The 15,220-nt window shown below is 40.0% G+C and overlaps 1 protein-coding gene across 1 annotated transcript in view; it reads right to left on the reverse strand.

Moving 5' to 3' along the window:
- Positions 1 to 15,220, reverse strand: part of b4galnt4a (beta-1,4-N-acetyl-galactosaminyl transferase 4a) — a 133,635-nt gene that overhangs the window by 61,597 nt on the left and 56,818 nt on the right. The gene's annotated exons all lie outside the window — the stretch shown is intronic.

Consider the following 15,220-nt stretch of genomic DNA (forward strand, 5'->3'; position numbering starts at 1 on the left):
AAAGGAAAAGACAAATGAAATGGTTTTAAATCTCAGTGAGTAAAAGCTAAAGTCACCCATCCATCTATGCATGAAGTCATGCATCCATCATCATCATCATCATCATTGAGGTAACATGACTCTCCTCCATAAGCCCTTTCTAAATAATGGAAGCATTAAGGATGTATATACTATGCATTACACACAGCTGAGAATACCATGTGCACACACACACACACACACACACACACACACACGTATATTGTGAAAGAACAGGCCAAGAAAACACAATTATTTCCCTAGAAGAACCTGTGGAATCTCCTCTTCACCAATCACTCCTAATCCAGCGTTTGACTCGCCAAAGCCCTAATCGCCAGTTTACTCTAACCATCCACCCTGATGGCCAAGCTCTCCTCTCCAGGGAGCCTGAACTCTCCCCCTGATCTGGGATGTAGCCCGGTGCTCCGGCCAGAGCACTGCAGGGCTCTTTCTCTGTGGCCTGCTAAGAGGCATGTTAATGTTAATGTTGTGGTGTGACGGGCAGGACAGAGCAGAGAGGAGCAAATTCTTGGCCAGCTATGAGGAGTTAAAAGGCTACTGGGCTCATAGAGTTGCAGAGCTGTTAAATGAGTGGCAAAGCATCCTCCATTTAGCAGGGATGTCAAAGAGAGACATACCTCCGCTGAGACGAGCTGGAGAGGTTTTCAGCACGCCTGAAATGAGGAGCTTTTGTTGAGAAGTCACCAGTGTTTGCAAAAGAATCAGGGGAGGAAAAATAAATTTCTAGAGTGAAAGAGGCAAAGAGACAGAGCCGTCAGATGCCAAGCCTTTGATTACTTTTTTAACTTCCAAGGGAGAGAGATGAAGGAGGGCAGGGAAGGTAATGATGAAGAAATGTGACAACAGGCTCCCCTCCTGTCTGACACCAGAGGAGCGTAAAGTGCCTGATGTTTGTGCGTACCCAAAGACTCACAAACACACTCCAGCACTAGATTTGTCCGACACACACACACACACAGACACAAAATACTCTGAATCACACACAGATCTGCTAGGTGAAAGACACAACATTCATATTGCATCAGCTGGAGTCTCGCATGAAACAAAGACAGCAGAAGAATAAAAGTAGACAGGACTCAGTGGTCAGTAAAATACAAAGTGTAGACAATTCATGAATTGTTTGAAAACTCTGGGAAACTTGATTTCAACACCTGCGGCAAAATTATATTTTTCGAAAAGCTTGCGTAATGCTGCAACTGAAACGTTTTGCCTTTTGCATAAACTCTCTACAATTAGAAAAAAAACCATGATGTAAATTGTACCTAATTATTGGCTCCTAATTCCACAATCTACTATTATGCAGTACGGCTATTTCATAGACACAACTTTAAATATAAGAAATGTCCACATTATTTAACATTTTTACCTATGTCTAGAATACTGAATGCTTGTAAAGCTTGTACGCATTTATCTAAAATACATAAACATCTTTATAAGAATAAAAAATAACTTTGCACCTTATCTTTATAAAGTTTTAGTTTAGCAGCCATTTCTCTTTTTGGAATTAAACTAATTACAGCTCTATTTCCTTGTTAGCATTATGTTTGAGGTGTTGTTTTTCTTGTCATAAACGCTGGTGCTGCTATCACTTCTAAGAAAATTTAGAAAATCTGTGACATTGTGCGCTCACTGTGAGCAAACCAAGAGCCAAGAGTTTTTGTTCCTGCCTGTGACAGGCTTGCCAGCTAATCAGCTTTCACTATTAGAACAGGTGGGACGACTGTCTGAATGATTATGAAAGATTATCCATGCAGGTAAAGGACTTTGTGATCTAACTGATTGTGATTAAAAGAGACAATGTTTTAGAAATAATATGTTGTCAACCCTAAAAGACCAAACTCTAAATCACTGCTTGGGTTTGGACTGTAATTCACACAGACACCACTTTCCTAAAGCGCTGCCTCAGCTGGATCCAACTCAAAGTCTGCTTATCGATGCAATACTAAAAGGTACAGTTAAACTCATTGACCTGAGGTTGCACTACATCCTTCATCAGCTGCATCTCTTTTTCCTCTATAGCGTATATCGACTTTACACTTCGGCAATATTTCGCCATTACTTGTAGCTTGCTACAAATACTTTTGCGTGACTCATTACTTCAGAGTTACAATCTCTAACTAATAAGCAGATCTACATTTTTCTGGCACTGGGCCCAGAACTGTGTTATAATGTTTCACTGATCATTAAAGTTGATGCTAAGGGGCCTGTCAGGTGGGCTTATGTATTAAACACAGCATCAAGCCAAAACAAGGAATATCAATCACAATGGTGAGATTGCCTATTTATCATGTTTACATTGCTATTTACCTTTCACTCAAATAGAATGACAAATGGTCTATAACGATGTGATGTGTGCATCAGACGGAAAGACTGAGGAAGAGCCGCATTTAATTACAGCTAAACTAAATTGTTCCATGTATGAACATGCATGGCAGTTGTTAATCTCAAAAGGATTGATTGATAGATTAGCTGTCTGATCAGTGAGCTTCCGTCACTGATATCCACCCGTCCCACCAGTCAAAAAACTCACTATAGTGGGTGCTAGCCTCCCAGTTGTTTCCTTCCAGACTCCTCACGTTCACATATCAAATTGTGCATTCAAATGGATGACCTTGCTAATCCTAGCCCAGGGAAACAGCTGGAACCAGTGTCCTAGAATACCAATGAGCTTAATTAATCTCCTTTATTAAACACAAACAAGCACCCATCTGCAAGAGGGCAGTGTGTGAGAGAGATCTGGGGCTCATTTCACAAATTCCCCCTCCCCCCCACACACACACCACCACCACCACGATAAACCCAGTGTATGAGCTCAGCTCAGACGGCTCCCAGAAGTCCACAAATCATAGTTTCATTTCCAGTGACCTGCAATATGAAAGCTGATAACCAGTGTGGACTAATTACATTATTCTCAATTTTTCATTCATGTTAACCGCCACAGAGATGTATGTATGTTAATTAGTCTCACCATAATAATAATATAGACGCTTCCTATTTTTCATCCTATAGTCTTACTGTATCAACAGTGGCTCCTGGTCACTGGCTGTTTATTGTTCATATTAATACGTGCAGCTGGAGGCAAAGATACCTGAATGACATTTACTGTGGCAATGAGTAATCGCAATGATTCATCACCAAAAAGAAAAGCTGTGATGAAAGCTGGTCTCATTTGTGATGGTGATGTTTCTAAATTATAGCATGATTTTGATACAGAAAACCTCTATTCAGATACATCACACAATGTTGGATAAGAATGTGACAGTATATTACCATGGACTAGACATTTCCAATCTATGTGACAAGATGGCATTGGCTGTGATGCATAAGCTGAGAGATCTGCAGAGAGAAATAGCTTGATAAAAGAAAAGTGTAAAATGAAGGGAAGAGACAGAAAGAGAAACAGAGAATGAAGACATAAAAAGTGGCAGGCTGGAGACAGAGAATAAACAACATAACACATGAACAGAAACAAATACAAAAGAGAGAAAAGATGACCAATGGAGCAATGAAGAGAAAAAAAGCACGATTGAGAGAAGACCTTTGATAGGTAGTGCACAGTGCATTGTGCCAGTCTAGTCCTCAGAAATCCCTCTGGCAAAGCGAATGTCTGAAGAGATGGCAGACTGCCAGAATCCCTTTCCCACCTCTCTTTACTGAACAGACCAAACAGACCAGTGTCTGCTTGGTTTCAGAGTGGGACCACAAAGCTCTGTGAAGTATTGCATACTCACCAGCACTGTGGCTCTGTATGTGATGTGACTACAACTGAAATGATGGATTTTCAGTTCACATTTCAGGATACACTGGAAACCATAGACATACATTTTCTCTACACCACAGTTATACAGTAGGAACAAAATTGTGGTTTATTGAAACAAATAATGCTTATCCAGTGCTAGGTTAATTCAAATCAAAGCTAAAACTGGGGCACGTTCCAGACACTCACATCAACCACTCCACATTATAAAAAAGCCTGCAATAGTAACAATAGATGTTCCTCACCTTACCAAAGGATAACTTTACGGTCACCCTCATCTGAAATGCTGAAAACATGTAAGAATCTAATTCAAGAAAGGAAACATAGGTGAGTGCACTGGGCTGATTATAATGTGATTCCCAACATTTTGGTGCTTTATAAGAGTAGGACAATAGGGCAGATGTTTTTAAAGCACTTGAAGCACTTCATCTGGTAGGTTGTTTGATGTTGCTACATGTGCTAGTGTTTTATTTATGGTGTTTATATATGTTGGATTTTATTTTATCCATTGTTTTATGCCTTTATGATTATTGTATAGGTTGGATATTACCAATCTGTATTATACTTTGTTTATTGTATTATGTGCTTTATGAGTGAGTGGTATTACTATTTTTGTCTTCTTCTGTCTTCTCTCTAAGACAATTCCAATATTGATATGACAATAAAGTATTGAATCTTGAATCTAATAATTGCTTGGAATTTACAGTATGATTAAGAATAAGGACACTAGAATGAAAACACAATGTGTAAGCTCTGTAGCACTGTAAAGAATGGATGAAGACCAATTTGCAAGGAATATTGCAGCATTTCACCAAGGGTCTTCAAGTAACAAAGAAAATAGTGCAGGGAACAATGAAACAATGTGATTTTACTCTGCAAGATGACTGATGGAAGGGAGTCGGATAAAGACAGAGATGATGTGGCTCACTTTTAATCTCTAGTTCAACATGGGAAGATAGAAATTTACTGAATTACCCTCATAAGAGTCTTGTGTGGCAAAAGCATGTTTATGCAAGTCCTTGGACACTACCATGGAAAAAGGAGCATTACAAGACTCAAGGTGATGATTATCTGAAATGTCTTCAGTGTGACCCATATGCACCTGGTCCTTCACAAACCACGAGCACACTCACCATGGCAACACAAGCAACACAAACCTGTATGAAATAGCCTGTGAACTAGTGTTGGTGTTCCGACATGGCATACATGATAACATTCATGTGTTTACCTCATGCTGTGCCGTCAATTTAATATGTTCTTTTCAGAAGTTGAAGGGAGAAACAATTGTGGATCTCTTTTGAGTAGTTAAATTGTAGTTCTTCACAACAAAAGATCAGCACAGTGGTTATACCGTGGTACTTGCTAAGATATTTGAAACACAGCAGAGAGATGGCTGTGTTAATCAGAATCAGAATCATCTGAATCAGAAATACTTTATTGATCCCCGAGGGGAAAGTCTTTCGTTACAGCTGCTCACTATCACGTCAGTGCACACTAGAATAGAAGAAATAGAAGTAAATCAAAGCAAATCAAACTTGAAATGGTCTCTATTGTTTTGGAAAGCAGGGGAAGCTGGCTGATGAAAGCTGGCCACTTTGATACATGTCTAACATTGGCACATCAGCAAACACTGCTAGAAACTGAAATTTAATTTTTGCCATAAGTTGATGTGGGTGCTCCGGGTGTTAGCTAATGAATAGGATTGTCCTGGGAACCACCCCAGTGATCCTGGATCAGCACTCGTGAGCGCTGAGAAGTTGAATAAATCTGCACAGTGATCTCACAATCAGCCGTTCGAGTCTATTTCAGTAAGAATGCAGCTGTGGGAGCCCCGATACCTTTACATCCAAATCCCTATTCCCTTTAACAAAGTGGCTGGCACTGCCGAATAGAAATCAGCCAAAGCGCATTCAGTCAAACTATTGCAGAACAAATCCCAGCCAAGAGAAAGAAGGAGTGCAACTATTTTTGTCTCGCAGCTTGCATTATTCATATAAGAAATTACATGCCGGTCAATGGAACAGTAGAAAGTGAGTGAGAGAGGAACAGAGGGAGAAAAATGGAACATAAATAAGGGACGGCTGCAGTCAACAATAGGAGTGATAGAGTCAGTGGCTCCAATTCATTGGTTGGAAGATTAATGGTGCAGAGATGAGTACAGCAGGGAGACAATAAGACACAAAGGAGAAGAAGGAGGGGAGAGAGGAAGGGAAGGGGAAACATGGATGGATGGAAGAAAAACTGCAGACAGTTGATGGAGAAAAGGGAGAGGATGAGCAATTATTATCCTGCATGGGTAGTCATAGAGCACTGTGCAATGTGCACAGAGCAATGTGATGATGATGATGAATATGTTTGTGCATGGGATGTGTTCTAGTGTATGGAAACACAAGGCGTGCTTGGATTGTATATGTGTACCCATGCGTTCATATGCTTTCCTACCAACATGTACATACAGCACATATTGAGGTATAAGTACGTCAGAGAGTGTGTAATTTATTGATTTAGGTCTGGGACAAGCTGGTAGGACTTCTGTCATGCTTGGGTCCACATCAATACAGCAGGCATGTAAGGACAATGGCTGTGAGGAGCAGTGCAATCTCTTTCAGGATCAATAGCAGTCTGAAGAGCTTTGTCTGTGTTGTCACTTTTGGCCACTCATGTCTCACATCCTCTGATTTAAAATCTAAATGTATTGCCTCAGTTTATTTATTATCTAAATACATTTTACACAAAGAGAAAATGAATGCTACATTTGATAAGTAGCTAACTGTGTGAACTATTCAAGAGCTAAATGGCTTGTAATCTTTGCACTGTAATTAAAACTTTCTGAGAGGTGCTTCAGTACGGCCATAGGAAAAATACTGTGGAACTACTCTGTGGAAAGAGCTAAAAGGTGCCTTTAATCATTCTAAATTCAATGTAAATAGAGCTTGAACAACATATTGGTCAGATTAGTGGAAAAGGAGAAATGGTTGGAAAGGGACAGAGAGCAGATGCAGAGCCAGCATCTGAACTGGAGTCCAGCCTTACGCCATGCTCTCCCTTTGTTGGAAGAGTGCTGCATTTTCTAATGTCTCTGAGCAACAAAATGCCTTGCTCTGTACCTTTTCTATCATAGCAAGGTTTGGAGGAAAAAGAGGAATAAAGAACAGAGGTCTGTCATCCATATTAAGCCTTGGTTTTCTGTCCCGGCTGATTACTACTGATGGGGTGTGACATGGGGCAGCTGGCAAACAGAATAGGCAAACAGTCAACTGCCAATCATCCCCGACCTGCTTAGTGCTCAGTCAGACCCAATCAACACCAAGCCTGCTGCAGAGAAACTGAGGTGGTCTCAGACAGAGGTGGACACACAAACCGACAAACAGGCTGGCCATGCTCTAACGAGACAAGTATGTTCACAGGGATGGTGCATTAAGTTGTATGTAGCATTTTTTCCCAACTGTTTTTCTCAGCCTTAAGCAGAGAAAATGGATAGATGGATGGATTAATATGTTTTTTCCCCCCCTAACTGCCATCAAATTGTTTTTAACATACATCCTATCAGTGGCCACAGTGTGCTCAGAGTACAGCCACACTTTTGCAGATCACTTCCAAAGGTTTAAAAAGCCTTCCATTTTTCAGAAAAGAACATTTGATGACGTCAGTCGCTTTTTTTAAATCAGGAAAATACTGAACAAAATGTTTCTCAGAAGGCTGGTGGTTTCTGACAACAATAGCAAGAAGTGCCTACACAAAGATTGGTTTGTTAGTTGGTGAATATAAGGAGCTACTGTGTATTAAGCCTGCAATCAAAAGTAAAACAATATCAAATCTGAGGAGGCAGTGTAGGGTCAAATTTTGGGAACATCTGGTAAGTGTTTGCTTATTTCACACTACCATTTCATCAGACTCTAAACAAGCTAATTAGCTTAATAACCAGCGGGATCAAATGCAATGTGGCAGAAGCTAATCTGAACTTGTCTGCTTGTATGGATAAATGTGCGCAGTGTGTGAGCCTCAAGTAATAGCTTCAGCAATTTTGTCACTTGTGCCACCTGCAGGCAATGTGTTTTAATATAACAGGGTTTTTTTTTCTTTTAGCTGCTATTTGTGTGTGTGTGTGTGCGTGTGTGTTTGAAGTTTTATTTTATATTCTGGTAAGTGTTAAAATTGCACATCAACATGTCTACATCTGAAGGTCTAAACTCCTGCTGGTATTACTTTTCTTCTCCTGCAGGTGGTGCAGGGTGAAAGGTGTACAGGTAACAAGCCAGTTCCCTGAGGTGCTTGGCATCTAAAAAATGTGATGACTAAACTCACGCTGAAGGAACTTTTTTTTTTTTTTTTAAATTAAACTGTGCGTTTATTGCACACAGCACCCAAAACCTCGGCACATCGGGTAGTAGGACATCAAAGTATAAACGTAACACACTAAACTACTCCCTCTTCCCACTGTACACCAAACCGCTCCCTTGACCTAAAAGCAGAGATGTAATATGAGGTAACTCTCAGTCCATGCCACACACACACACACACACACACACACACACACAGCTCTCCATCACGTATCTAGTTAGTGAAAGGAAACACATTAAAATGCTGAAGTGAATTATGAATGAAAGAAGGGCCCATGTAAAGTTTAATAACAGGAGATACTAGGAAATGTTCTGGAGCCTTTCATCTGGAAGTGACCTATCATAACCTCAACCACAATCAAAAATGAATATGAATTCACATATAGATGAGCATGAAATGGGCAGATGGACTCAAAGCCCTGAAGTTATGGCCAACTAAAATACACACCCTCTGCATATACATGTGTGTTCAGGACATACATGTACATGCACACAGTTGCACACATCATTAAAATAAAAACTGGCTTCGGGGGAACTTGTTGGGATCAATAAGTTAACAGGAAGACCCTTAGGAGGTGGCCGTGTCTTCATTATCTGTGATCGTAAGTAAAGACAACACTGAAAGAGGACCCCAACTGCTATTATAGAGATGGTGCAGAGATTAGCTATGCCTACATTCAATACTTACATCTTATCTTACACCTTCTGAATAAATACACTGATAGCAATACTCTGATACAAGAGGTCTGCAGGTCTATTTCCTGCAGAATATGTTAAGAACAACAATAAGGGATAACACACAGCAAAATAAGCCCCAACAGAGTGGCTCAATGGTCTATTACTAAGATAATATGCACTGAGCTTATTAAAAGAACACAGACATTAACTGAACAAATTAATGATTATTTTATTTGTATTATAAAATAAAGTAATTTAGCTTGTAAAAAAAGTAGCATAATCTGTATACACTTGTGCAACTGTAACAGTGTAAAAAATATACTAACTTCTCTGTTTTAACAGATAGTGCTAACAACCATTTCATTTATATGCCCCAGTAAACCAGGCCAGTGAGCCAGCATGCACAGTTACCAGTGGCCTTCACTGGCACCGCAGCATCTAAAATGGAGCAATTACTTACAGCTGTGTTTGACATGTCAAAAAGTCTATAGGCTAGCTATATATTAGCTGTGCCAGTGGTGTGGTTCTGCTATCAGTCTGGGACACAGGAGGAAAAGTGACTGCAATTTCAGCTGTTGCCAACTGACAATTACCGCTCATGGCTATTTATCTCCCCTGTAATGAGCAACAAGACAACAATACATTTTCTGGAGTGAGAAAAGAAAACATCTACTACGTGATAGTCATAGTGTTCACTTTGTGGCTTCACAAGCTCTGTCTTACCTGCATGTGTATTCTGTTTAGTGAATTGGCCACTGTACCCAACCCTTTACTGTATTGTGAGCTCTGTCACATTAACCCCTCACACCAACCAAAAATTAAACATTAAACTAAACCAAGGGCAGTTTGGGGTGCCCTGGTGGCCTAGGGGTCTGCAAATCTCTCTCGCCCCTCATTTCCAATCTCATCTTTACTGTTGACACCCTAATAAAAGGCATAAAATGCTCCAAAAAAATATATTTTTAAACCAAGTGCAGTTTTGACTGCAAAGTGGTTTTATAACCTTTAAAACCATGAAAAATAAGAATGATTTGTGAAATGAGTATTCAAAAAAGCTGTGTACTCATAAATGCACCCAAGTGTTTAAGTGCCTCCCACTACACAAGAGGTCACATCTAGAACTTACAGCAAACAAGACATATTGACTATGTAAATGTGTGCTGTAGCACGTTTCACATGCGGTATATGTGAGATGTAGGTTCCTTACTGCCTGCCAGATTTCTGCAACTGACATTTCTGCTGACCGGCACTCCCGAGCTTTCTGTCCTGCTTCAGTATTTCCTTCCCTCCATCCTTCTTGCTTGGGCAATTTTCCAGCTCTTTTCTCTCTGAGAAATACTGTTTAATTCAGTGGTAATTTTACTTTTTCTCCAAGTCCAGAGAGAGCAAAATGAAAGCTTAATACAAAACCAGCCCCTCCCTGAGTAGATGTATGAAGGACCACTTATTATGTAAGCTATTTAAGTGCTCAGTTTGTCAAGCACTCCATTTAAAGTCTCCTTAAAGACCTGGTACAACCCAAAACTAACCAGGATTAATGGTAGCAGAGTAAGTAACTATCAATCAGAACAAATCCTATCCTTAGCTTTCCATCCTGGCTAAAGACTGATAAATATATTCTGGAGCAAAAGAAAAACAAAAATGAGTAAAACGGAAAAAAAAAAGCTTTATACCTTAAGCACACAAGAAAAGGTTCCAATTTCGAAAGCTAGAAAAAACACAAAAGCTGTCATGAAAATAAGCATAACGGTTAAAGAAAAAGCTTCTATTTATTTGACTTTGCTTTGTTTTAGTACTTTTAATTCGGGAGGCTGGCCAGTGGGAGACAGGAGGAGATGAGAGGAACTTGTGGCCACACCAGACTCCAGTTTTACCTCACTTAAACAAACACATGGATGTGTCAGCAAAGCCTGTGGCACCAGGGGATGACTTTTCCATTTTTACCTTTTCATCCTTGCTCCACCCATTCTTTTGCTTCTTTTTAAAATTAGCTGTCAGCCCTGGGCCCAGAGAACATTTCAGGCTCAGTCTTCTAACTCAAAGAAAGCTGTGCCTCTGTAGCGCAGCATCCAACGCATGGATTTCACGCATGTACATATGTGTGTACATGACAGATGACCTTTGACCTTTGTGACATTAACATTTTAAAACACCTGCTTTGCTCCTGGATCCACTCTTTTTTCTTAGTTCTTGGAGCCTCTCTCCCTCCATAGTCCTGTCAGTGCAACTCAAACGGACAGGACAGACACGAGCAGCTTCGAAGAGGAGGCCTCCAGTTAATAAACTGCGTCAAAATTAATGTCTCTCCAGCTCTCTCCTCCACAGCACACTTCATCAACTGCACACCTGTTTGGAGATCTCACATCCACCTGTCTGTACCAAGAGTAAAATATCAAAATACTTTCTGGTACTACACTGACAGTGAGGACATTTTTCTAATGGTATATATGGTATTTTTAATAATGACAGTCTAGTTGGTCCAGACAGTGGATGGCTGCTGTCTTTTATCTCAAGCCAACTTCACCTGTCAGGTTTCACAGAGAGCCTGTGTTGTGTGAACCATGCATTAACTACATACCAAAAAAAAAACAAAAAAAACCCCACAAAAACACACTGCACACACTGCATAGAAAATGACAGCAAGTGTTTGCTGATATAAATGCCACCTTTTATCACCTGTGCACTATTTTGACACTTGGATTTACTTTTTATGCCTCACTTTTACATTTCATCATTCTGCCTCTAACCTCTCTGACATCAGCTCTGTTTTAGCACCCACACAGCAAACTCACTACCAACTTGGTGGCATGGGTATTCAATGGTGTCGGCACATGTTAGTGGAGATGGATGGCAGCAAGAAAAGAACAATGAATCTTCATCATAGTCCCCACAGTCCCAAGCTGCTCCTTTGTCTTCAGGCTGTTTGTGTATCTCAGACCTCTTGCCCGCTCAGTCCCTTTACCAATCCTCACTTGTGTTTTATATCCATTCATCCATCCATCCACCTGTCTGTCGGTTCAATCTCTGGACACCTGGAAGGAGGCGGAAAGGTAATTTATAGCTCATTCCAGGACACTGCATCCTCCTCTATTTACAGCACACCCACATTGTTCTGGAGCCTTCATCGATATGAACTAGGTGCGTGGGTCGTAATTTTATCTACCTGCAGGCGTCTTGTCAGATCAGAGATGACATGTACTGTACTAACACATACCATCACCTGTAATACTGTATAAAGACTCTTCAGGAAGCTCACACACTGTATGACACCACTCACAATTACACTACTCTGCATTAAAGATACTTGTGTTTGTGATGTATTGTAGCATTTTTACAAACATACTTTGTTAGATACCATTGTGTGGAGATTTTGACCTTCGGTGTATTGTATGGTCAATATCATTATATTGTCTGCGTGTATTATGTCCTGTCTTGTATTCAGCATACTGACAGAAATTCATCTTGCATTATTGCAGTGTTTCTTGCGCTGGAGGAGGACAATGATTGGCTGTGACACAGTGGTTGCTCAGAGTCAGCTCTTTTAATCTCACTCTGTATGTATGTCTGTCTAATCGTCTCTTCTTCAGTTACTATATTCATCACATCTACGTCCAATTTTGTGTCCATCAGCCTGTCTGATTCTCTCTCTCTCTATGCTACATATAGCCATACAATTCTGGGAATAGTATAACGGGTCATTTAACATCCCTCTTTTATGGCTGTAGGTGTAATACAAATTCAACCAAACTTTCTGTAGCAAAATTGCAGTTTTCCCACATGAAAAAGTACTCACCGTTTTCAATTTTTTCATCCTACATTTCAATAGGCACGTAAAATGATCCAATCAAAGAACACGTCAAAAAACGATGTCTTCCTTCATATGCTTGTTTTGTGCTACAACCAGTGACTCCACGGTGAAGCTTATGAGATAGAAAGAAATACAAAGAAATTTGAGGATTTTTCAAATGTAAATGAGTTGCTGTTTTAGTGCTTTTTACTGCTGCAGGTGTGCAGTGTGTGACGAGCAGACTTTTATCCATCATTGCCGTAGCTTATCATAGATGTTTGGCTTGCACATTGTTAGTCTTCATTAGCTGTTTACCAACTTCCATTTAATCTATTTTACCACTTTTTCTGCAAATAACACATATACCTCTTCTGTAAATCAAGCACTTGTGGTTGCATTAATTACAGCAACATAAAGTCTTTTTTCCTCTTGACCTTGAGAGAGACTTGCTGCATACAAAAAGGTATAAGCACTGGCCACTGTGGGTTTGTCTTCACACTCTTGCGTGCATATGTGTGAGACAGAGTGAGGCAAGAGAAATGATCAAAATTGCAATACATAGTTATATGGCCTCTTCCTACTTTACCGATACACTCTGCCTTGTTTTTTTGCTATATGTTCAGTAGAAATACTGCTTCTGCCAACTAAAGCCATGAGGTATTCCGAGCAGGCAGAAATGCAGACACAATCTCATGTGAAAAGAGAAACAAAATTATATTCTTCAAGGCAATTGCTCAACTTTAGGTAGGTCTGCCAAAGTGCAGATGACAGTAGGAAAAAAAGGTGTAAAACAGATGATGGACATATGTCAAGCCCCACAGGCTGTGGCTGTGTTTTGGATGGTTCTAAATACTTCAGGGAGAACTTTTAACAGTTGCCAATATTTAGCCATCTGGTGAAGATTTGGAGATTGTATGTGGATTTAACCAACTGGAGAAGTTTTGGAAAGTGCTTCTGCTCATTGTCATCTGTCTTTCGTAAATCAAGACAAACTGGTTAGTTGGTTTTAATTTATTAAGCAGCTGCTTGCTGGTTAGAAAGAGGGACAGCTTTTATATTAAAACGTTGGCATCAGAGTCTTGCTTATTAATGCAATGTTTTTTTCAAATTACAGTACAGATATTGGTCCTAAGTACTCGGCCAGTACTGCCAGAAAAAACAACATCATCTATAATAATTACTCATAAAAAACAAGTACTCGAGTCCCCTAATGTATATATTTAGATATAATGATAACAACTTTGAACTTGGCCTTGAATAGACAATGTCTCAAAGTGCCAGTCCCTCTTAATTTAGTTCAGCAAACCTTTACTTCATCTACAGGGGCAGCAGAAGTAATCTTCAAATTTTTCAGTTTTGAACAAGCACACACCAGAAACAAAAGGGACACTCATTCAAACTACATTATTGATTCACTGGTTGCAATTAACATAGTGTTGCTCCCTTCTGGTCAGACGCAAATTGAAAAAGCCAATAAAAACATTTTTTCTCCCACCAGCTGCCATCTCACAAGAGGCTGAAATGGCCACTCCGGATCCATCCATGCCTCCCAGCCAGCGGAATCGACTTGTGTGTTGATATACCTGCAAATTTATACTGACTCAAGTGAGAAAAATCAAGGCAGTGGGTTGTTTAATGACAGAATAAATCCGGGAGGACGCTTAAAGAAATTGATATCCTGACAATAACAACACAGCCAAACAAAGCGCTTTAGCTGCTCACTCTGTCCGCTACTGTAGCTGGATTAATAGACTGCTTGGTTGGCCCGTTTAGGCCATTACCCCAGGATGAGATATATGAAGAATAATCACCTTCTTTCCTTTATCTCAGCCGTTTCATAGTCACAGTCAGTGTTTAATCTTAAATTAATTTATTTTTCATCCTCAAAGCACTCTTACAACATGGAAGTTGTCATAGCAGCACATAAAGTGCAAGATCATATCTGATGTGTGTGGCATGATTGGAAAAGCTGGTAAATGAGGCCTGTCTCATTTACCACCTACTCACAAAGACTTTTAAAGGTCAAACTCGACTGTGTTTTCTATGGTAATCACAGCAGTGTGATCTGTAACTGTCAAGTGCAGCCAGGTTATATTGACTAAAATATTATAGCATTACGATTATATCGTTATACCAGTATTATAATGGACCAGTGTAAAATGGAATTGTAATGCACATGCAAAGCATACTACTTCTCTCATACCCATAAGATGAGGTGAGATGAGGAGGAGGAGGAGGAGGAGGAGGAGGAGGAGGTTGAGGGGAAAGAGGAGGGTGAGTGAGGAAGAGTAGTGGAGACACTAATGGAGCTGAAATGAGAGGGTGAGGAGGAGGAATGAAGAGCAGAGGATAAAGAGGAGAAGAAAGGATGGATGGGCTCCTTTACATTATTTCTGCTCATGTTTGCACACAGTCAGTATAATCCATCACAGTAGGACGCCTAAAGAAATTGATATCCTGACAGTGAAAATGAATGCTTCATTTGTAGTTTTGACCATTTTCTTTGTAACTTTATTTTACTACCAACTAGTGCAGTCAGACCTTCCCTTGTATATGCAATATTGTATAGCAAGTGTATCACAATACTTATTTTGACACCATTTGTGATTATGTTGTACT

This window comes from Siniperca chuatsi, linkage group LG4, assembly GCF_020085105.1.
Source record: "Siniperca chuatsi isolate FFG_IHB_CAS linkage group LG4, ASM2008510v1, whole genome shotgun sequence".
In the NCBI taxonomy this organism is placed as follows: domain Eukaryota; kingdom Metazoa; phylum Chordata; class Actinopteri; order Centrarchiformes; family Sinipercidae; genus Siniperca; species Siniperca chuatsi.